This window comes from Polyodon spathula, chromosome 11 (assembly GCF_017654505.1).
Source record: "Polyodon spathula isolate WHYD16114869_AA chromosome 11, ASM1765450v1, whole genome shotgun sequence".
NCBI lineage: Eukaryota > Metazoa > Chordata > Actinopteri > Acipenseriformes > Polyodontidae > Polyodon > Polyodon spathula.
The window spans coordinates 24,477,115-24,501,325 of record NC_054544.1 but is presented as its reverse complement, the minus strand read 5'-3'; positions in this window follow the sequence as shown (position 1 = coordinate 24,501,325).

The following is a 24,211-nucleotide window of genomic DNA, read 5'->3' as shown; positions in this document are numbered from 1 at the left end:
TCGGAATAGCAGAGGACCTAATACTGATCCCTGTGGTGCACCACTGGTTACCTCACTCCATTCTGAGGTTTTTCCTCTAATCAGTACTTTCTGTTTTCTACATGTTAACCACTCCCTAATCCATGTACATGTGTTTCCTTGAATTCCAACTGCGTTCAGTTTGAGAATTAATCTTTTGTGCGGGACTTTGTCGAAAGCTTTCTGGAAATCTAAATAAACCATGTCATATGCTTTGTAATTATCCATTATCGATGTTGCATCCTCAAAAAAATCAAGCAGGTTAGTTAGACACGATCTCCCTTTCCTAAAGCCATGTTGACTGTCTCCCAGGACCCTGTTACCATATAGGTAATTTTCCATTTTGGATCTTATTATAGTTTCCATAAGTTTGCATATAATAGAAGTCAGGCTTACTGGTCTGTAGTTACCTGGTTCAGTTTTGTTTCCATTTTTGTGGATCGGTATTACGTTTGCAATTTTCCAGTCTGTTGGTACCACCCCTGTGTCAAGAGACTGCTGCATGATCTTGGTTAGCGGTTTGTAAATTACTTCTTTCATTTATTTGAGTACTACTGGGAGGATCTCATCCGGCCCAGGGGATTTGTTTATTTTAAGCGCTCCTAGTCCCTTTAACACTTCTGCCTCAGTTATGCTAAAGTTATTTTAAACTGGACAGGACCTGGATGACATGTGGGACATGTTGTCAGTATCTTCCTTTGTAAAAACTTGTGAAAAGTAATCATTTAATATATTTGCTATTTTTTTTCTTCCTCTATGATTTTGCCATTTGTATCTCTTAAACATTTAATCTCCTCTTTGAATGTTCTCTTGCTGTTGTAATATTGGAAAAAACATTTTGGAATTGGTTTTAGCTCCCTTAGCAATGTTCATTTCTATTTTTCTCTTGGCCTTTCTAACTTCCTTTTTGACTTGCGTTTGCAGTTCCGTGTACTCTTTCTGCAAACTTTCTTTTTGGTCCTTTTTTATAAAGTAAGTAGACACTTTTTCTATAAAGTGTCTTTTTTTGCTGAATATTTTTTTTAATTGATCTATTAAACCATTTTGGCAATTTAGTTTTACATTTAGATTTGTCTACTTTAGGGATGTAATTGTTTTGCGCCTCTAGTACTATATTTCTGAAGAACAACCATCCTTCTTCTGTGGGTGTTTTCTCTATTTTACTCCAATCTACTTCTGTTAGTCTCTGTTTCATACCTTCATAGTTTGCTTTTCTAAAATTGTAAACCTTAGCTTTAGTCATTACTTTTGGGGTTTTAAAAAACACTTCAAATGAGACCATGTTGTGGTCTGAGTTTGCCAGTGGTTCTCTGACCTCTGTTTTAGTTATTCTGTCTTCGTTATTTGAAAAGACTAAATCAAGGCATGCCTCCCCTCTAGTCGGTGCCTTGACAAATTGTGTTAGGAAGCAGTCATTTGTCATTTCCACCATTTCAATTTCATCCTTCGTGCTACCCACCGGGTTTTCCCATTTTATATGGCGGAAGTTGAAATCCCCCATTAGTATGGCTTCTCCTTTGCTACACGCATTTCTAATGTCATTGTATAACAGATTATTTTGCTCACCGTCTGAATCTGGTGGTCTATAGCATGCTCCTATTATTATGCCCTTTGAATTTTTGTCCGTTATTCTGACCCATATTAACACCTGGGCTTCAAGACTGTTTCTTATGTATAGCGCTACCCCTCCTCCTCTTCTGTCCTGCCTGTCTTTCCTATACAGTGTATACCCACAAATATTATATTCGTCCCCATCACTCTCAGACAACCAAGTTTCTGTAACACCTATCACATCATAGTTACTTGTTAGTGCAGTAGCTTCAAGTTCTAGAATTTTGTTTCTGATACTTCTAGCATTTAGATAAATACATTTAATGGTTGTCTTACCTGAGTTGTTGTTCTTGTTTTGATGCGGTCTCCCTTCTGTTTTTTTGTTGATTTCTCCCCCCTTCCTTTCTAGTTTAAATGCTTCTGAACCTGCTCGAGGATTTTTTCTCCAAGTAGACTGGTTCCCTTGTTATTTAAGTGCAGTCCGTCCTGTCTATACAGATAGTCCTCGTTGTAGAATGTGGTCCAATGATCAAGATAGGTGAAGCCTTCCCGTGTGCACCACATCTTCAGCCATGCGTTTTGATTAATTATTTCCAGCTGTCCATATGGTCCTTTGCAAGGTGCCAGTAGTATACCAGAAAATACCATAGTTTTGATTTTCTCTTTTAATTTCCTTCCTAGTTCTCTGAATTTGTTTTGCAGGGATTTTGGTCTGTCTCTTCCAGTGTTGTTTGTACCAATGTGGACGACTACTACCAGGTCATCTCCTGTTCGTTCTAGGAGCCTGTCCACGTTCTCAGTGATGTGCTTGACCGAGGCTCCCGGAAGGCAGCACACTGTTGTAGTAAGGGGGTCCAAACTGCAAATTGAACTTGGTGTGTTTCTCAATATGGAGTCCCCAACAATCATGACCTCCCTTCTTTTTGCTGTCTGGTCACCACTGTCAATAGGGTCCTGGATGTTGTTCCTTTCATTCTCTTGTTGTTGGTTCTGCTCATCAAAATTCTGAATTGACTCAAATTTGTTGGTTGTTTTGATTTCTGGTGGTTGTGTTTGACGAAGTTTCTTTTTTTCCCTGCTTCTGCCTACCTGAACCCAGCTGTTCTGACCTATGAAAGGCACTATATAAAATAAATATTGATTGATTGAAAATAATTAACAATAATGATTTATTTATTTTTAACACTTTGTTGGTAACGTAACCATGAAATAAGGTATTATTTTATAGGGGTTACATATGCAAACACAGTTCTGCTGCTCTATCATTTTTCAGAAATACAATTTGATACAGGAATACTGTCACATGTTGGGTGTAAATGTCTCCTAGCAGAGTTTATATGTGAATACAAATATATGTGAAATCTCTGCCTGCCAAATAGCTTGTGAATTGACTTGAAAATTATGTAGTCAAAAACAGAGTGTTAATTAAGTTTGGGATGTCATTTAAAAAAAAAAAAAAAAAAAAAAAAAAAAAACTGTTTAAACCTACATCTGCTAAAAAAGCTGGACTTATCCAAGTAAAAAATCAAATGCATTTCCCTCTTTTAGCTTCCAGTAACTTTTATCATGTGCTGTACTTGTCATTGAAAAAGTCACTCACAAATGATTGTTCTTTCATGCAAGACTACTCCAATGTTCACAGACTCATCACTGAAGAAAGCAGCACAGTGCCATGCTGCAGTGAACAAGAACTAGACCTCCAGTTTTATTACCTGGAAGAATGTTCTACTATTTAATGGTATTTAGTGATCTTTACAATAGCCTTTGAATCTTCACTGAACAAATAAACACAGATTTAGCACTTGAAGGAAATTGTAACTGACTATCCTGAAGTGTAATTGTAGAATTCTTTTAGTAAACATGAGAAGGTTAGGTGGCTCAATGGACAGAGAAAGTAGAGTCAATCATTTACCAGCTAGTCCCGATTGGCATTGAAGCCCAGGTTTGCTTATGTTATGCTTCGTAGAATGTGTTCTGGTTCTGGGTGGTCCTGGATGAAGTACTGTCATAGATGGCTTTGTGTGACGTGTGGGTGGTGACATCAGACTAGCAAATGAAACAATAACATTGTACGGGATAAACGGCGCTGCTGCGCTTGTCTTTAATAAATAAACAAAACAAAAGAGACAAACACGGAACCAGTGTATACTCAAGTATTTATTAATATAGCAATTGATATTGTAGCATTTCTGCCTGCATGGGTTCAATGAAAGAGACTGCCATGGATCTTTAATCAGAAGAGCTTTTTATTTATTTCCCAGAAACCCTTAAAAGGACAGCAAGTCTTCTTTAGAGAGACTAGGGAAACACACGGACTTGGCGATGACTGACCTACATTTCACAAACAGACACAAGGGGGTCACAGGAATAATAACGGAAACATAACTCTTAAATTTAAAACAATAACATTCATAAATTTTGATAAAGAACTGGGGAACATTTAAGACAATAACATTCATAAATTTTGATTCAGAACTGGGGAACTGGACCCTGCAACAGCGCAAGTACCTTCCCATAGTCCTTTGCTCTGTCGCATGCGAATGAGTCTCTTGCAAGTGTCCTGAAGCTGTCCAACAGAAGGCGGTAGCTATAGCTATAGTCTTGTCTGTCCTCTGACACTCTCCCAAGCCCGGAGTGGGTCTTTTATATTTTGTGACTGGATCCTTAATTACTCATTAATTAAATAATTACCTTATTAAGGCTCCAGCCACATTCCCACAATATTTTATCGGGATGGGAATTTAACCCCATCCACATCGACTACATTTTATGAGACCGGCTTGCCAGTCTCAAATAATAAATAATCAAGTTGCATGGCTTTCGTCTGTCCGCACACAAACACAGTTTCCAAATGTTGGCAAGTATGTAAAAATGACACTAAGGAATGTGAACCAGGAACGGGCAGTTAAGTTATTGATCGTTTTGCCAAACCTAAAACTTCCTAAATATCTTTGTGAGCGATCGCGTTTCTAAAAGTGCTTGTTTGAACAATGGCTAAACGAAAGAAATGCAAAAGCTGAGTTTACATCTAATGCCTGTGTAATTGATGGAGATTTACTAAGTGATGATTAAATTGCTGTTCCCAAATGCATAATATATGTGAAATTAAAATTAGAAGGTGGGGGGTTATGTTGAAGTCAATTTGTAATTATGTTGAAACTACCTATTATTTTTACATTGTTAGAATATAATTGTATTACTTTTCTGAAATCGTGTTATACTATAATTAACTAATTGTTGAAAGGATTGTTGCATAATTAAATGGTATTTGCTTTTCTGTTGAATTGTTCTGACTGTGGTTTGGTTAACTAATCGACAGTTTTCTGTGGATTTGTAGCACAAACTGGGATCGATAATCAACAACATATCTTCTCTTCAAAGCTACACAGACAAGATTTGTAGAATGAATTAATAAAAAAGATTAAAGGGCAACATCACAGAAATGTAATTAGTGCAAGAACACACTCCAGGGAGTTCAAATCCCTACATACATTTTGCTGTTTTTATTTATTTATTTCAATCAGTTTTTAAATATTTGTATTTCGCTTATACTGCTGCAGACTTACACTTCAGTTAAATAATTATGTGACCTCCTTGGCTTGTGGACAGCTGATTCAATTAGCACATCAATTATGTTTAAATATTCCTCGTGGCATAAAGGCAGGTCGTAAATCACAAGGCTGTTTGTAGGGGCCTGTAAATTGTTAAGCTGTCTGTGAGAGGAAATATCTCAATTTCCAAAAAGTGAAGTCTCAGGGTCACACGTTTTCTATGAATTAGATTACTCATTCTAATGTAATAATGATGTTACCTCATTAGTTGAATGATTATTTAAGGGAAGAGACAGACTATGAGCATGGCAGTGTGTTTACATGAGTCCAAGTGTTAAGTGTCAGTGTTCTTAAAAACTGCACTTTTCAAGTTGACCTAAGAACGCTAATTGTAGCTAACAAAATAATTATATAAATCTTACCCATTTTGTATATGCATTAGCTACATATGTCTTAAATGTGCAGTTTTGAAAGAAACAAGCATGTATTTCCATTTTAAAACATAGTACCTGGTACTACTTTAGGTTAATGAAATCCCTGTTTGCAAGCAGGAAGTCTGTTACTGATTTACTTCCTTGATCATTTTAGCCCAGCAGTGTCTTCTGCATTAAAGTATGTTACTGGCTGAAAGGATGTCAGTCAATAGGGGAAGCAGCTGATTGGATGTTGACAGGGAGTAAGGCAGTGAAGTGGTGGGGACAATTTCATCCTCTAGCTGAAATGACCCAGAAAGTACAAAATCTAGTAGCATGGTTTGCAAACATATATTTATTTAACCTAGTGAAGTACCAGAAATCATATATTAAAATTAAAATATACAGGTTTGCTAAGTGCATATGTCTCACATTTGAGACATATATAATAAATTGATAAACATTTATGGAAGTATTTTGTTAGCTACAATCACTTTAATTTTTCAATAAGTAAAACACTTTTGATAGTTTGATTATGTTGAAAATAATGTACATTATTTATTCATAAAGTACAGTATCTATCTGTCATGTCTGTGCTTAAATATCCAGCACTGTTTTATTTACCCATGTATGATCTCCTAGTACAAAATAACTTGCCCATTGCAAACTGTTGTGCTTTGATAATACAAAGGAGGAGCTGGACATTAGAAAAGTGCAGCTCGTTCTACATAGCAATAACTTTGCATCATGTGGTAAATTTGCTTTTCCCTTTTGAGAAATTTCCTTTCAAACAATATGGTAATAGAGGTCAGATTCAATATAATTAGTTCTCTATGGATTAGCAAAAACATCAGCAGATTATAAGATAATCAGCATCCGTCTGGATCTCTAAAAATCACACTGACATCAGCAAAAACACATTTGCCAAATACTGCATACATTTAAAAACAAAAACAGTAATGCAACTTCTGCATTATTTTCAAGGCTGGACTTATGAGGCAGCTTCTTGAAGTTAAGACTATGCCTTAACTTCTTGATCCGTAGATAAGGGTATGTAGTCGATTTCTAGTTGAAATGTTTGTCACTGCATTTTTTGATATTGTGTCTGTAGAGGTCAAGGAGCGTCAAATTGGTTCAGTTGGAAGAGAACATTAGGTGTGCCAAGACGACTCGCAATGGCATCAAAAGCAAGGCAAAGACCCTTATGAGAGATAAGGGTTATATGTATGCATAATAAGGTCCCAGTAAGGTATTTGGTGTCTAGGTTTAAGTGGTTGAATTGTCATGGAAGTGACTGTTACAGCCATTGGCAGGTCCAGGTTGAGCAGCACTTTGCTCTATTACTGTATCATGAAGGTAGCAGAGTGATGCCATATGCTCTGTTTTTATAAAGGTTAGTTTAAGAAAGTGGTCTCCAACCCTGGTCCTAGAGAGCCCCTATCCAGCAGGTTTTATAGGTGTCTTTACATCACTAATGGCTAAAGATCTGGAAGACATGTTAATATTTACTAATGAAGCCAATAATTGGTTCAGTTAAGTAACGAGAGATTGGTTGAAATGAAAACCAGCAGCCACAGTAGCTCTCCAGACCAGGGTTGGAGACCTCGGGTCTAAGCCTCACGACAGCTCCTTGATCAAAGTAACACTTATCTATGATGCATAGTGGCAATAGATGTAAATATTAAACAGGTTTTTATCCCCTTAACAATGTGTAGATAATCTTTAATAGAAAGGACAACACTCACTATGTAATTGAATGAAAAAAAAAAACATAAATGCTGCTTCCAATCATTAATTGCATCCTTTTGGCCTACAGCCTCATATTTACACATTACATGTCAGATAACACTGGCAGAAATAGACAGCTAAGTGGCCAAGGCAAACGTAAGGCAGGGTTGATGATATGGTGAACAATTAAATAAGTGTTTATTTATAGAAATATGTAGCGATATAGCAGAACCATGTACGATAATCAAATATACAGTTATTTTATATTTATACAAAAATATACATGTTTGACTAGGTGATTTTATCAACATTTTTGGTAAAGAATGATATAAAACATTTTTCTACACAACTTATAACCTAATTTTGTAAAGCATTCATTGAACAAAATATGTTGTACAGCAGTTGGATGAAAAGTAAAACTATAAATCACAATGATATATACGAACGATTAATTAATACACTCTACATTTTACCATGAAGAATAAACAAAAGGCCATATTTAAATTTCTTTTCAGAATTTTTGTACTGCATTGCTAGTATCTTTGTACGGGTTCTGAATAAAATCACTCCCAATGTCAATCAGAAGATTTGTCTGAAAATAGATATAAAGTATAAGTTATCCAAGCACAAAAGTATGTATACAGTTATATTGCCATAAACTAAAGCAAAATGTGTCTATATAAGTGCATTTGTGTGTTTTACAGAGTGTTGTATACGATAATTACGTTCATTTAGGACTTTGTTTCAAATTTACTTTGGAGGAAATGTGTCTAATCTCAGTTCTTCTTAATGAGAATTGACTGAAAAATTAAACCCTATGTACTGTTATCTGGCTGCTATAAGAGAAATAATGTTTTATTGCCTAACTGACCTCTTTTCAGTGGGAAACTGAATTGAAAATTGTAAAACAAATATTAAGTGATATTTTTACTGAAGAAATATGTTAGTCCATATTGTGCAAATATAAACTGACTATGCATCAAAGCTATGCTCTGCCAACTCCCTACTTTTTAATTAAGAAACTGTCTGTGGTAACTGCACAATTACAGTCCAATTACACACTATTACACACTATTCTTGGGATCCAGAATTATTGGAGAGTGTGCGATTGGTAGCTACAATTCAACATAGTACTTCCCGGCTTGGATAAAGAACTAAAGTTTTGATAATTTTACATTTTAATTATAAGGTAATTGTGATTCTTGTTATGCTAATATACTATTAACACAATGCACTTTTTAGTAATATAATCAAGGTCTTGGAATCACTATTTACGCTTACCGCAAAACACTACCTTTATATGTTAGCCTTAGCGAGATTCAGGGGGCAAGAGCTGGGGCTGCCTAACTAATTATTAATTGTCTATTTAAGCCACAGTCTTACGCACCTTCCCTCTCTAGTGTTTTCGCTTTGTAGCTAACGTGTAGACTGTTCATTCATGCCTCTCTCCAAATATTCAGAAGCAAATCATAGAAGGTAAAGACGTTAATTTAGTTTGTATTTTGATTGCCACGTCTGTGTTTCTGGATCACCATGTTGTGGAATTTGTAGATTTGACAGTTACCCTCAAATCTTGTGATCCACTCCTTAAAAATCTAACTCTGGTAGAGTTTGTCCATGCTTTTTCTATCGTGACATTTTCTCCAAAGTCTTTCCTTACCGCTACCTTGAGCTGGATCAATATTTTTTCTATATTGTGGTGTTGTCTGTTAGATACGGGGCTACCATGTTCTATGAGTATCACAAGGCCTTTTCAGTTATGCACTTGTGCGCCTCCCATTTGTCACATGGTGGGGTTCCTGTGGGGAGCCGGGGGTCCATTCTTTGGGGGACAAGTGAGTCTCACTTCCCCGACCTCAGGTCTGTTTCAGCAACCTCGTCCTCGTTCTGGGGGTTCTCACCGCCATGAGTCAGAGGGAACCCCCGGCCACACTATCCTTTCGCAGCTCCTGCGCTAATCTAACCTTGTCATTTGAGGCTCTGTTCTATTTCCCTCGGGACGTGGCCCGCTTTACGCTCTCAGTGCCCGAGTTCAAGACTAACCCATCTCTCTCTGTTGCAGGTTCCCTGTGGGATGCCTCTCTGCTCCCGGCTTCGGAGGCCTGTTCCTCACATCGTCCAGATCAGTCAGTGAACCCTTTTCTGTCTCTCCTTTCAGGTCCTGATTCATCGGACTTTCCCTCATCCCCAAGAGGTGTTGTTATTAACACTAGACCTACAGGAGCGGTCTTTTTGGCGCATCACGTTTGTTAAATGCATTTCTCTCCACTGAGTTGGCAGCAAGGCACCTGTGCTTTTTTACCTTTCCTATACACACACACACACACACACACACACACACACACACACACACATATATATATATATATATATATATATATATATATATATATATATATATATATATATATATATATATATATATATATAAACATCTCAAACCATCAGTAGACCCAGGGTTGCAGAAACATATGGAGATATAATATGTTATACCTAGAACTACCGCGTTTGTTTTGAATGGCTACAGGAGACATTTTCAGACATGATTTATCTATCAACAGCTGTAAAAATGCTTATTTTTTAGTTAAAATGAATAGACCACTACAAAGCAGGACTGCACAGCAAGTCTTAGGTGTGATTATATTGAAAAAAAAAAAGTTACTGAATAATAGTGTATCAAACCAGCTATTGCAAGACTGGAGATGGAAATTACCTTGAATAGCTAACAGAGTCGAACTCAGGCCGAAAATAAAAGGGTAAACAGAAAACACTCAAACAAAATACATAACAAAATAAAACAGTCAAACAAACAAATCTCGGTCACTATTCTCTATTGCTTCACAGAATGTCAAAGCTCCCGCTGCATGTCAAAAGTCATCTCTGAGCTGTGTAATATGGCAAGGAAGGGTTTAATAGTTGCCCTGCCAAAAACAGGTGGGAATGGACATTTTTCTTAATTATTTCACCTGCACCTGGGAGTTATTGCAAATTAGGACTGGGTGCAGGGTATAAATAGTCAGCAGCCAGTCTACTCGGGGCTGCTGAGTAGTAGGAAGCAGAAGGTGTGCTCTGTTTCGAAGCAGTCAGAAGCAACGTAAGTGCTGTGTTAAACTTGTGTGGTTTGTGTTGTTTTGTGACAGGTAAACAGCTTAGCCGTCCTGTGTGTTAGTCAGGGACCTGTTAAATGTATAGTCAGAGCTCCAAAAGTTAGGGTTAGGTTTTATTTGTGTTTGTTTATTTTTATTCTGTGTTATTAAAAAGTGCAAGTAAGCGATATAAACTTCCATTTCCGTGTCCTGGGTCCTATCTTAAAGGGAGCAACGAATGTGTGTGAGTTGCAGCATATTTATAGCTGCTAAAACAACCCAACATTTGCAATCATAAGTCCCTGTGACAGAAATATGAGTTCTGGTTGTAAATCTCCCTCCCAACCTGTGAGGGCACTATGTAGCGAAAGAGGAAGTCTTTGGACGGGCGGGCCTGACAGTTCATTTCCTGGGTCAGGAAGTCGGTCAGCCTGGAAGAAGGTGAGACTTCGTTGCAGGAAGGTATTGACTCGGAAGGTAAACAAGGTAGCAGCTGCAGGCAATAGAGACAGCTGCAATAGTTTGCCAAGGGGTCATGCGTGATAGCATAAAGGGGCTGTAAATCTTTTCCTTTGCTTGGTTTAAAGATACAAGGAATTGGAAGGACCAGGAGATTTCCCTAAATAAGAGAAATAAAAAGAAAGAGTTCGTGAGTGTTTTGTTTATTTTGTGTGTTTAGTAACTTTCTGTGTTTTGTGATCATTAGACGGCTAAACACAAATCCAGAGCTGTCGCCAAGGGCCAGCACAAAACTGGATCAACACTGCACTTCAGAGAGTCACGATTAACACTGTTATCACCATTTGTTCACCACTATAGCATGTATTATGTTGTACTGCACCACAAGCACTGACAGCACTCACTTTGGACTTTGTGATCATGTGTATGTGTCTAAGTCTCATGTCAGTGCTCGTGTTGTAACAGGTTTCCTCACGTGTAAGAAGCAGGCTGCAAAAACTGTGTTTTAGACAATATCCTGAAGGAAAACAAACAATAGCATCAAAACATATGATTTACAAAGAAATTATGGAAAATAAATATGAGAAAATCCAAACAGAACTGTTTACTTCACGTGTGTGTAAAGCAAACTTACTTAAATAGTACTACACAGCGATGTACAGTACTACAATTGTCCTTACAATGAGTAAAGCAAACATAAAAAATAAGTGTTGTACTTACAATCAATCCTAAAGAACACAATTTCAAATTAAGAAATGTCCAACGTTGTCTGCTTTTTACAATGTACCACCTCCCACTGCAAATCCATCTCAATTTTGCGTGCAGCTTCGTAGCCAGTTTCAATGCCACGATTCTGCCTCAGTCCGTCAGAAATACTCAGTTGCGAAGTCAGTGTGTTATAAAAGCTGCATGAAGTATGCACATAAATCATGCAAGTGCACTCGGTAGCACTGGCAACTAGAAATAAAGTTGTCAATAAACGGCATGCAGATGCTAATATCCAAATTCCATTAACGTAAAAAAGTCTATGGGACAGGATTGGTTACTGGGAAAATGTTGTTAATAACCGGAAATTGTCTGTATCAGGGTTGCTAATAACCGCCATCTATTATATATATATATATATATATATATATATATATATATATATATATATATATATAGACAACGATTGCCTTGGTCGTGCATGATTCATACTACAATAGGTCAAAAGCAGAGATCTGTAAATGCCACTCCGGGAGACATCTCAAATGACTTGGTGGAACAGGGACTGCCAGTAAGAAGTGTGATTCAAATGGCATCACCTGCAGACAAGACAAAAAAGTTTCCACTAACCTTGATATCAACCCCAGGAACACAGCCAGCAGATGTATCTCAAATTACAAGAATTTGCAACTGTGTTGTCACCATGGAAGCCCCAAAGGGAAAGTGAGGCCCAGTAATGTGCTTCAACTGCCAGCAACTGGTATATGTCTGCATTTTGCTGTCAGAAACCACTCTGTCTGCTATGGTGAGAACCATGATACCAAAAGTTGCCCAAGTCACTGGAAGACAGAGCCAGAAACCTGTGCAAACTGTAAAGGACTACACCCTGCGAGCTATCATGGCTGTCCCAATATGGCAGCAGTTACAACGGAACAACAATAAAAAAAAAATCTAGTCAGTGTAAGACACCATGACTGCAGCTATGCTGCAGGTTTGATGACCCAACTAAACTCTACTCAGGTGCCCTCTGAACAAGAATCCAGCAATATAAACTGACTGGAGATTATTATTAAGATTGTTAACATAAATCGCTGAAATGATCAATCCAGTCATGACAACAGTGGCACAACTTATTCCAAGCCTACTCCAGGGTAACCTAATCCATTAAAATGACAGTAACTAGATGCTCCACCAATATTTTGATGTGAAATGCCAATGGTCTTTCAAGAAAATAGCTGAACTTCTAGATCTACTAGAATCAACTGACATCAGCACTGCACTTGTGTCAGAGACTCACCTCCAGGCAAACCATAAGCTAATCCTTGCTAATTTCAATACTTATCGAACGGACCATCCAGGAGCGGCTAGTGGAGTGGGGACAGCAGTGATAGTCAATGCAAAGCTTTGTGATCATGAAATTGCTTTACCGCAGCTACAGAAACTAGAAGCAACTGGCATACAGGCCAAACACCAGCAGGGCCATTGTGGCTGATTGCAGTCTATTCAGCTCTTAAAACAAAACTACAGATGGCAAATTTGGACATCCTGTTAGACCCCAATATTCCAACCATAATAGGAGGAGATCAATGCTAAACATCAGTGCTGAAATTCTCGAGTCGCTAACACAAAGGGACGGGCTCTTCTTGTCCACTCAAGGAAAAATTACTTTGTGGTTGCAGGATCAACTGAACCCATGCACTATTCTAACTGGAAGCACTATCAGGAAAAAGTAATCAACTGCATAGATCTCACTCCCTTGGACTCCATAAAAAGACATTTACAGCATCTATTGAGAAATCCATTGAGACCAGTGGCCCACAATTGAAGCCAACTCGTTATTCCATTTATGACCTGTCGGATGGCATCAAACAGTCTATAGATGATAAGAACCAAGCTCAGTGCAAATGGTCAGTGCAAGTGTCAGACACAGGATCTAATCCAGCCAGCTAGTCGATGCATCGAGTGGACTGAGAAGTCACCACTCAACTTACAGAGCACAGGCCTGAAATGGAAGCAGACAGTGACAACCATTGTACAGCTGCAATTAGCAAGTCCTTGCATTAGCACTGAAATTGTCCAATGGGAAAGCCACTGGCAATGATGGAATCACCAACTTGGTAGTCAAGATGCAGCCATCTAAAGCTTTTGAATGTCTGGCTGATATCTTTCGTTCATGCCTCAAACATCAGCACTTCCCTAAATTGTGGAAAGAAGCTAAAATTCACTGTGAAAGCCGTTGCAAAACTCCACAAGCTACCACCCTATAAACCTGTTGTCCAGTCTCTCAAAGCTGCTGGAAAAAGTCATTTTGACTCCCCTCAATGATCATACTACTTGCAACAAACTTCTTATGAACAAACAGTTTGGGTTCAGAATAGAACATTCTACCAATCACCAACTGCTACGAGTGGTGGATTCCACCAGCCATGGGTTCATGTCACAAAGATGGATGCAGTGGGTGACGACAGACCAGAAACAGGAACTGACTCAGAACACAGGTTTTGGAAAGGTGAAGGTGCTGATGTGCAGTTTAATAATTAAACAGACAGAAAATAAAAGGTTTGTAACAAAAACAGCACACTGCATTTGAGGCAAAATGAATAGACACTGACAAAAACAGGGTAGATGAACGCTACACAAAACAATTGATATTTATAATTATGCTTCTCTCTCTCTCCCCCGTTCTCCACTCCCGAACACACAACCCCGAGTGGGTGAAAACATGCAGCTTTTATGCAGCTGTATCGTGACTCGCTAATCTAATATTGCTAATCAAGCATTCAATTGGAGTCGCGGTAAAACTGCACATGAATTAATAAAGTGCAATTCCCCATGCTCACATATTATTACGTTTTACTTGCACGTGAAGTGCTGTGCAATCCTCTTGCCTAAATACAAATATACATTTTAAACACTTGTGTTACACAGACGTTTATATCCTGTGTACCAATGACTATACACCAACATTAACATACAACACAAAATATATACAGGGGCGGGAACTTTGCCACATATACCCCCCTTGTGCAAAGCACACATGGCCTCAATTGCCATCCCACCCCACCCCACCCCCCTTAAAATCCCCAAAGTCTCACTCAAAGTCCTGGGCCAAGCACAGGGACTTTAAGGGGTTGATGGGCGGCAATGTTGCAAGTAGCCAGGCTGCTACTGGCCATGCTGTCAGCAGACGTGCTGACAGCGGGGCGAGTCTCTCCTCCTGCTGTACCACTGGCAGCGGAAATGCTGCCAATGGTGCGGCTGTCAGCAAAAGTGCCGACAGCTCCCAGAATGACTCCTTCAGCTGAGGCAAGTCCAGCAGCAGAAAAGCTGCTGGGGTTGGTGGTCTCCAGACCTGCCCCAAGATCTCCAGCAGCGAAACTGCTGCGGTGGAAGGTGGTCTACTGACCTCTCCCCCCTTTTTCATAGCTGGCAATTCCCTCTGGGAGGACTCCGGCCACACTGACCCCTGCGGCCAAGCAGAGCTGACTGTGACCCCTGACGAAGCAGTTCCAGCGACCCCAGGCGATGTGGAGCGGCTGGCAACCCCAGGCGATGCGGAGCGGCTGGCAACCCCAGGCGAAGCAGTTCCAGCGACCTCAGGCGATGCGGAGCGGTTGACAACCCCAGGCAATGCGAAGTGACAGGCAACCCCAGGCGATGTGGAGCGACAGGCAACCCCAGCCGATGTGGAGCGACAGTCATCCTTGGGCGAAGCGAGGCAGGCATCCTTGGGCGAAGCGAGGCAGGGAGTCAGGACAAGCTGGGGTGCGGGTGTGGCCCTCTTCTCGGCCACTGTGGCCGGGCGGTTCTTCCTCCTGCTTCAGCATCTAGTCCTGATCCTTTTGGTGAAGGGAGAGGCAACTCCTGCTCCTCTCCCCCTGATGGTGATGGAGGCAGAGGCAGCTCCAGCTCCTCTTCTTGTGATGGTGGGGCAAGTGATACCAGCAGGCATTCATCCTCTGCTGGTGGGGGAAGTGATACCAGCAGGCATTTATACTCTACTGGTGGGGGAAGTGATACCAGCAGGTATTCATCCTCTGCTGGTGGAAAGGGACCCAGCAGGCATTCACCCTCTGCTGGTGGACAGGGACCCAGCAGGCATTCACCCTCTGCTGGTGGAGGAGGCAGAGGCAGCTCCTGCTGCTCTGCTCCTGCCAGAGGAGGTGGAGGAGGCTGTGGCAGCTCCTGCTGCTCTGCTTCTGGCGGTGGAGGAGGCAGAGGCAGCTCCTGCTGCTCTGCTCCTGCCGATGGAGGTGGCAGAGGCAAGGAGTCTTCTGGCAGCAGAGGTGGGAGCGGCGTGTAGTCTACCCTTATTACAGGGGACTGGTGCGGCTCTCCCTCACTTGCAGGGGACTGGTGCGGCTCTCCCTCCCAGAAACAGGAACTGACTCAGAACACAGGTTTTGGAATGGTGAAGGCACTGATGCACAGTTTAATAATTAAACAGACAGAAAATAAAAGGTTTGTAACAAAGCACAAGGCACGTGAGGCCAAAATAAATAGACAAACAAAACGAATAGACACTGACAAAAACAAGGTGGATGAACGCTACACAAAACAATTGATATTTATAATTACGCTTCTCTCTCTCTCTCCCCCATTCTCCACTCCCAAACACACAACCCTGAGTGGGTGAAAACATTCAGCTTTTATGCAGCTGTACTGTGACTCGATTGCTAATCAATCATTCAGTTGGAGTCGCGGTACAACTGCACGTGAATTAATAAAGTGCAATTCCCCGTGCTCACATATTATTATGTTTTACTTGCACATGAAGTGCTGTGCAATCCTTGTGCCTAAATACAAACATACATTTTAAACACTTGTGTTAAACAGACCCGTTTATATTCTGTGTACCAATGACTATACACCAACATTAACACACAACACAAAATACACACAGGGGCGGGCACTTTGCCACAGTTCAACACCAACAAATCAATGGGTATAATCAATCTCGATGTGGCCAATTCTTTTGATCTTGTGTGCCATACAGGTCTTCTCCACAAGATGATTAGCCTGAACTTTCCAAACTACTTAGTTAATTGGTGAGTAGTTATTTGACTAGATACACTTTCCATGTCGCAGTACGGGATGGAAGGTCTATACCACGATGCAGCCTCACAGGATTACCGCAGGTATCAATCATTGGCCCTTTCCTGTTCAATATTTTTACCAACGATATTTCGACTGACTTACCAAGGACAGAGCTGGCACTCTATGCTGATGAAGTCTCAGTCTTTCAGTGAGAAGGTGTTGGCCAATAACCTGCAGATCTCACTTGATATACTCTCAGATTGGTACAGTGATTGGCAAATAGCCCTGAATGCCAGCAAGACCACAGCAACACTGTTAACCAAGAGGCACATCAAGAAGTACCTACAACTCACCCTCAATGGTGATGGAGTCAAGTGGGTGTCACCTTAGACACAAAGCTCAGCTAGAAGAACCATATTGAGAAAACACAGGCATCCCACAAACTGGCAGCTTTGTACCCTCTTCTGAAGACGAGAACCATGCCATTAAGAAGCAAAATCAAGATCATGAAGGTAATTATCAGACCTACCTTGGCCTCAGCTTCTGTAGTCTGGAGTGGCTGCTTGGATTTAACTTGTGTCTTACTTCAGAAAGTACAGAACAAAACCTTGCGGATTGCTGCAAGACTTTCAACCTTTACCAGAACAGCAGATCTACACAGACAGCTAGGTACTGAGATGCTGGATGAACATCTTCTGAAGCTGAACATAAAGTTTTATGATGCTTTGGGACAAAATGACAACCCTCTTATTCAGAAGATCTCCAACATCATGGAGGATCCATTCGACTGATACCCCTGACCCATCAGAGTGTTGTACTTGTGAACTCCATACCCCTCCCATCCATCACAGTGCTGCATCTATAATACCTGTTCAAATGTGGCGACTCAATACAGATCAACACATCAACTCAATCCACGATTTAAAATTCAAACCACGACTTCAGATAATGAGGTAACTACCCTTGGCATCTGAACACATTAGATTAAATCTTATAGTCAGACAAGAAGCTCTTCCGGCTGTTTGTTGTGTGTGTGAGCAGTCTGACGAAGAGATAAAGAGATCATTTTTCTGAGAGCGTGCTAAAAGAGCATTAGAAACCATTAATAAAAACAGCAATTGTGACTGTTTTTTGACTGCATGCTGTCTCAGGTGTTTATTTCATCCCACTATGAAACCACACAAGCAAAGTGCCCGCCCTTGTGTGTATTTTGTGTTGTATGTTGTGTGTTAATGTTGATGTATAGTAATTGGTACATGGGATATAAACAGGTCTGTGTAACACAAGTGTTTAAAATGTATATTTGTATTTAGGCACGAGGATTGCAGAGTTTTCACTCACTCGGGGTTGTGTATCCGGTGAGTGGAGAATGGCAATAATAATAACAGTAATAGTTCAAATAGAAGCTCACCGTGTTTGTTTAATGTTAGTCCATTTTGTTTCATCTCTTTGTTTTGGCTACCAGTGCCATGTTCTGTGTTTTGTTTGTCTTGCAACCTTTTATTTTCTGTCTGTCTGTTCACTATTAAATGCTGAGCGAAACCATTCGCTCAGCTCCACCAAACTCCACCTCTCTTTGTTTATTTCCTGGTTCCTGTTTCTGGTCTGATGTCCCCCACTCCAGCCGTCTTTGTGACAATGCTACAATATTCTTCTGGGGTTTTTGTGTGTTTTGCTATTTTTTTTACATTTTGCCACAATTTTGAATTGAGTTTTAAATTCCACTAATGTGTAAATACTACCTATCAAACTGTAATATAGCTTTAAATCTCACAAGCAAGAACAATCCTACATTTCTTGCAATCTAGTTTTAAATCTATTTGTCTTAATCTATATCTTATTTGTATCAGGGTGTTTTATCAGTTTTTAATAGGTTAAAACCAAAAATCAGAAGCCCTAATTATATGTGAGTGTTATCAAGAAACCTACATTCATACCAATAGTTGTATCCAGGAATTAAAGTTTAAAAAGAAGCCCTGGTGGTGTAGACCATCTTCAGTAAAATACAGGGTCTCCTACTTGACCAATGCCAAAAAATCTCTAAGTGGCTACTGTCTACTGCCTTGTCTCACAACTACAGTTATTCTGCTTCTTGTAAGTTGGTGGGAAAAAGTGTAGTAACATTTTAGTCTCTATAGGAACATTTTTTACTCTCCCCCACAACTCATTCTCTTATCACAGAGACTTTTTTTTTTTTTTTAATTTAGAGTGCTCAATTATTTTACCCCTGATTCTCTTCCTAGTTTAGAACTAATTATGCAGCAATTCCCCATACAGCTCAGGAGACCAAGCCAATTTCTGCTTTTACACCCAGGGACTTGAGAGCAGATGTCAGTGAGCTACCAGCTTCTGAAGGACTAAGGCCAGCCCTGCAGTTGTCCACCTGAGTTCACAACACCGACCTGGCTGGTCGGCCGTGGCTGGATGGGGAGAAGCAGTCCCTCCCAGTTTTGTCTCTCTAGCCCACCGAAATGCCAGTGCCAATGCAACACGCCTTCCAGAATCCCTAGCAAAGACCGATGACTTTGCACAGCTAGGATGCGAAACTGCGCTCCCCTGACTGTATGAGTCTCCTGGCACACCAAGCAGCTGTGCTTTTACCAGTGGAGCCACTGGCGGACCCTTGTGTGTGGACCCTTAATCAGTAATTTTAAGTTATATATTGGAAAAACCCTTGTATAAACTTGGTTTTGTAGGCATTTTTGAGGGGCTCTAAAAGGGGGGACCGACTAATACACCAGTGCAACGTATGCGTCGGTGTGTCTAATATTAAACTACTGTACCAGTGCCACAAATAATAATATACTGTGGGATTACTACAGCCACAGTTATGGCTCACACAAATGTAACTGTCAACAACCTGATTATTTTTTTACGGCATTTAGGCCATGTTGCTAGATAGAAACACAAAACCACTGTTCTAATTAAAAGTTTGAATTAGATATTGTAATAACCTTAGACATTTTGGATGTTAAACGCAAGCTTTCATACTCTGGACTGACCTCCTCTTGACCTGGATGTGTGTACGTGGGCAAAAAAATAAATAAATAAATTGTGGAGAAAAAACAATGCAAGTTAAAGTTATCAATCTTCGGAATAAGAAAACATTACAGCTATACTGCTTCACTAGTAACCCAATATCCATCTCTATAAATCTACTTATTTCCACCCTCCTGAGCCACTGATATGTCAACATTTAGACTGATCCCACCTCTGGGATCCATAGCAAACAGCTATTGGTTAGAAAGCTGAGTAAACTTAAAGTCTTCTGTTCGTTGTAATTGCAATGCAGAATAATGCAGGTGACTTTGAGACTGGATAAAGTAGGACAGTCAGACAAAAAACTAAAATGCTACACATCAGGTTTGAAATAGTGTGTTGTTGAATTTGCCAAAATACCTGTTAATTGCAATGATGAAAATACAGTACGTGACTGGAAACACAACAAACACAAATTAAAAAACATGATGAAAGAAAAACAAGCCGATAGGAGGAAATTGTTTATGGCCCGATGTAAAAATCATTTTCTTTGAAGGGAGTACTTTTAATGACTTTAATACATACTGTAACTGGTCCTACATGTCATTGCAATGCAGTGGTACACTCGTAAAGTATGATTAACGAAACAAAATTAATGTATCATTTTACAGTTGGACATTTAATGCAATTGTACTGCATCGTATGTAACACAAAGATGTTTTGTTAACTGGTTATTAGATGGTGCACCATTTAGTTTGTCTTTTTTTGTGCTTTTTTATTGATGTAAGGCAGCACTGTTTAATCCTTTGAGGACCTATGTCAGACCAGGTCCGACATTACAATTTTCCCTTTCCAGTCCAATGTCAGACCCTGTCCGACATCATCAAAAAGACATCAAACACAGGTCTGTAGTCTGGAAAAATCTGAGAGAACCTTTCAAGGGCCGAGTGAGACCAATAGGAGCCAAGAGAAGCCAGGAAGAAAGGGGCGGATCTGAGCAATACACAGAGACCTGCATCAAAGAGATAACACGGACATAAACAAAGAAGATAGTTGCTCTATATTCTTTGAACACTGGATGCAGAAGCAGCTATCTCCTTTGTTTATGTCCATGTTATCTCTGTGGTGCACGGGCTATAAGATCCTCTCTGTTTTTTTCGGCTTCATTCAGCTCCTATCAGTCTCACATGGCCATTGAAAGGTTTTCTTGACTTTTTCCGGAGAAAAAACAACCAATGACCTGTGCTTTATGTCTTTTTAATGAAGTCGGACAGGGTTGAGCATGTAAAAAAAAAAAAAAAAAAATTGTAAAAAACACAAGAAAAGTGTTTTTCTAAAATTGAAGTGTCAAAAAAGGGGGTGCAATTTGTACGGCAGTGCGACCTAAACAATGATTTTTATGGTACTTATGCAGGCAGTGCTGACTTCTGCAGCAAATGAAAAGGGAGCTGTACATTTAAACTACTGTGTGTTTACTATGCAATTCTGAGAACCCTATGTATGTGCATGCACTGCTTCTAATGGAAATGGGGATGACAAAAGCAGAAATGGTATTAATCTAAAAGATAATCTTTTTTTTTTTTTTTTTTTTTTTTTTTTTTTAAAAAGCAAAATCCAACCAGCTAAGGCAGCGAATTGATAAGTTAAATGGATGTTACGCAGGCCATGTATTTAGTGCAGAACAGCTTCCCCCGATTTGAAAATTGCTGGTTACGGTTGAGCGTGGTAAAGTGGTTAACAGTGTGCAGGTGCAGGTGATCAATAAACAGACAGACAATTACAATCCAGGTGCAATGTTGTTTATATACAGTGGCTTGCAAAATTATTCAAACCCCTGACCAATTCTCTCATATTACATTACTGAATTGCAAATGGCACATTGAAATTTCGTTCTGTTTGATATTTAATTTTTAAACACTGAAACTCAGAATCAATTATTATAAGGTGACATTGGTTTTATAATGGGAAATATTTTTAAGAAAAATAAAAAACTGAAATATCTTGCTTACATAAGTATTCAACCCCTGTGCTGTGGAAGCTCCCAGTTTGCACCGATGAAATAAATTGCCCAAACGAGGACACAATTGCCTTACCATTGGCCTCCACCTGTGAACCATTAAAGTTGCTGTCACATTTTCTGGATAAAAACCCCACTGTTGAAGGACCATTAGTAAGGCTGTGAATCTGAAGGAAAATTAAGACCAAAGAGCATTCTACAGAAGTTAGAGATAAAGTAATACAAATGCATAGATTAGGGACAGGGTACAAAATAATATCCAAGTGTTTGGATATCCCAGTGAGCACAGTTGGATCAATAATCAGGAAGTGGAAGCTGCATTACACCACCCAGGCACTGCCAAGAAAAGGCCATCCCTCAAAACTCAGCGCTCAAACAAGGAGAGTTGTGAGAGAAGCGAGAGGCCAACAATCACTTTGAAGGAGCTACAGAGTTCAGTGGCTGGGAGTGGAGTATTGGTGCACCAGTCAACCATATCAAGAGCTCTGCATAACACTGGCCTGTATGGGAGGGTGGCAAGAAAGAAGCCGTTACTCAAAAAGTACCATCTGAAAGCACGTCTGGAGTTTGCCAGAAAGCATGAGAGTGACCCAGCTTCGATGTGGGAAAAGGTTTTGTGGTCAGATGAGACCAAGATAGAGCTTCACTTCACCCATATGTAACTCATACACAAACACAAATAACAACAAGTATAATTTAACAACAACAATAAACAAAACAAACACTCACGGTATCCTAACACAGTTTCTCCTTTCAGTTACGTTAATTAACTTACAAAGGAACAGATCTGATCACTACATCCCCTTAAATACCGTCAACCATGACCCCTTGGTTAACAACCACATCTACTCCTCCAATCCACGGATGCCACGTAATTTCCCATCCAGGTCACTGGTTTAGTGTACAGGAGCTTTGTCCCTTTTCTAGCTCGCCACCTAACCCTGGGAATGAATTGTTGAGCCATCCAGTCAAGGATACTCTGTTACCTTTATTCAACTGCCTTGCAGGTCGGGAAGGAGATCTAACACCAAGAATCATTTGATCTCTGACACATGGGGTTATTGAAAACCATATTTATTTCTCAGGATAATTTACTGTTGGGTTATTGAAAACAGGAATTGTAATGAAAGTAAAATTGATTGTTAAATTCTAAAGTAAAAAAAAAAAACTGTGTTACCAGCAAGAGTAACACTCCCTATCTACAAGATACAAAAAACTCCACTTACCCACATAAACCCAATTACGATTCTGTCTGCTCAAGTGAACATTTTTATTGGTTTGCCGATTAGCTGTCTAGGCATTAAATTAATGTGGTATTAGCTGAGCCAAAAACCCAATGGCTCTTCTAAGTTCTTGAACAGGGAAAATGGCTTTCTTTAATTTCCTTAATACCATTACAGGGAAGCTTACAATGCATGACAGTCAGCAGTTCTTTTTTGTGTGTCTTAATGTATTTCCTTGAATGTTGCAGTTAAAATATATTTTCTTTATTTCTGATAAATGTTTTGGAAATGTGTTATTATAATGGACAATTATCCAGCATTGCTTTTGGTCCAGCTTTATAATGAATGAGAGTCTGAATGCACTGCATCATGTCTTGTGTAGGGGTGGACAATAATAGCTGACTGAATTAATTTTCTGATGCCCAGTTTAAATTATGTGGCTCTTAATTATAGGTGGGGGGGTATATAATATATATATATATATATATATATATATTCATATATTCTATATATATATATATATATATCATATTACACATAGTGTTCAAATCACCTTCTAAGTTTTAAGGCCACCAATTGGAGAACGTAGTTTTGTTTTAGAAAACATTCTTAACACAAAAACGAAGTACAACTACTTCCTTTTCTTACCAATGTACTTTGCATTTAATGTTGATAAAATAAAGTATTTTAAGTTTTTTAAGTTTACTCTTCATAAGAAAACAATGGGAAACTGACAATACCTAGCACAACAAATGTATGATCAATGTTACTCCAAGGTTGTTGGAAGGATAATGCAGAACCTAATTCTAGGAAATGCTGGATTGTAGGTGAACATTCTTAGAGAGCATAAAAAGGTTAAGCATAGGATGATTCCTGTCATTTACAATACAATTGTTTTTTATATAGGGCTTTTCACAACAGTTATTACAAAGCGTTGTACAATCAAGAATAGGCTAGATCAAAAAGTAATGTTTTTAACCTACTTTTAAAACTCAGAAACTAGTCAGCCTGGCGGATATTCTCACGAAGCGAGTTCCAGAGTCTGGGCACATAATTAGAAAAAGCTCTTCCACTCACAAAGACAAGGCAGAAGGAAAAGACAGAGAGCAGACCCGAGTTGGTGGAATGCAGAGAGCAACCCAGGGTGTAGGGCATAACCAGCTCACAAATGTAATCTGGACCAAGTTCCCTACAAGCCTTGTGTGTCATAAATAGGACCTTAAAATCAATGCTCTGCTTTACAGGCATCCAATATAAGCAAGTCAAGACAGGGCTAATGTGCTGTCTTAGTTGGGTATCAGTTAGGAAGCACACAGCAGAATTTTGGTTTAGCTGAAGTCGTGACATGGTAGAGTTGGGAAGGCCTATGAAGAGAGCATTACAATAATCAATCCTGGAAGTGATAAAAGCATGAATCAGGATCACTGCATCCTCTTGAGACAGC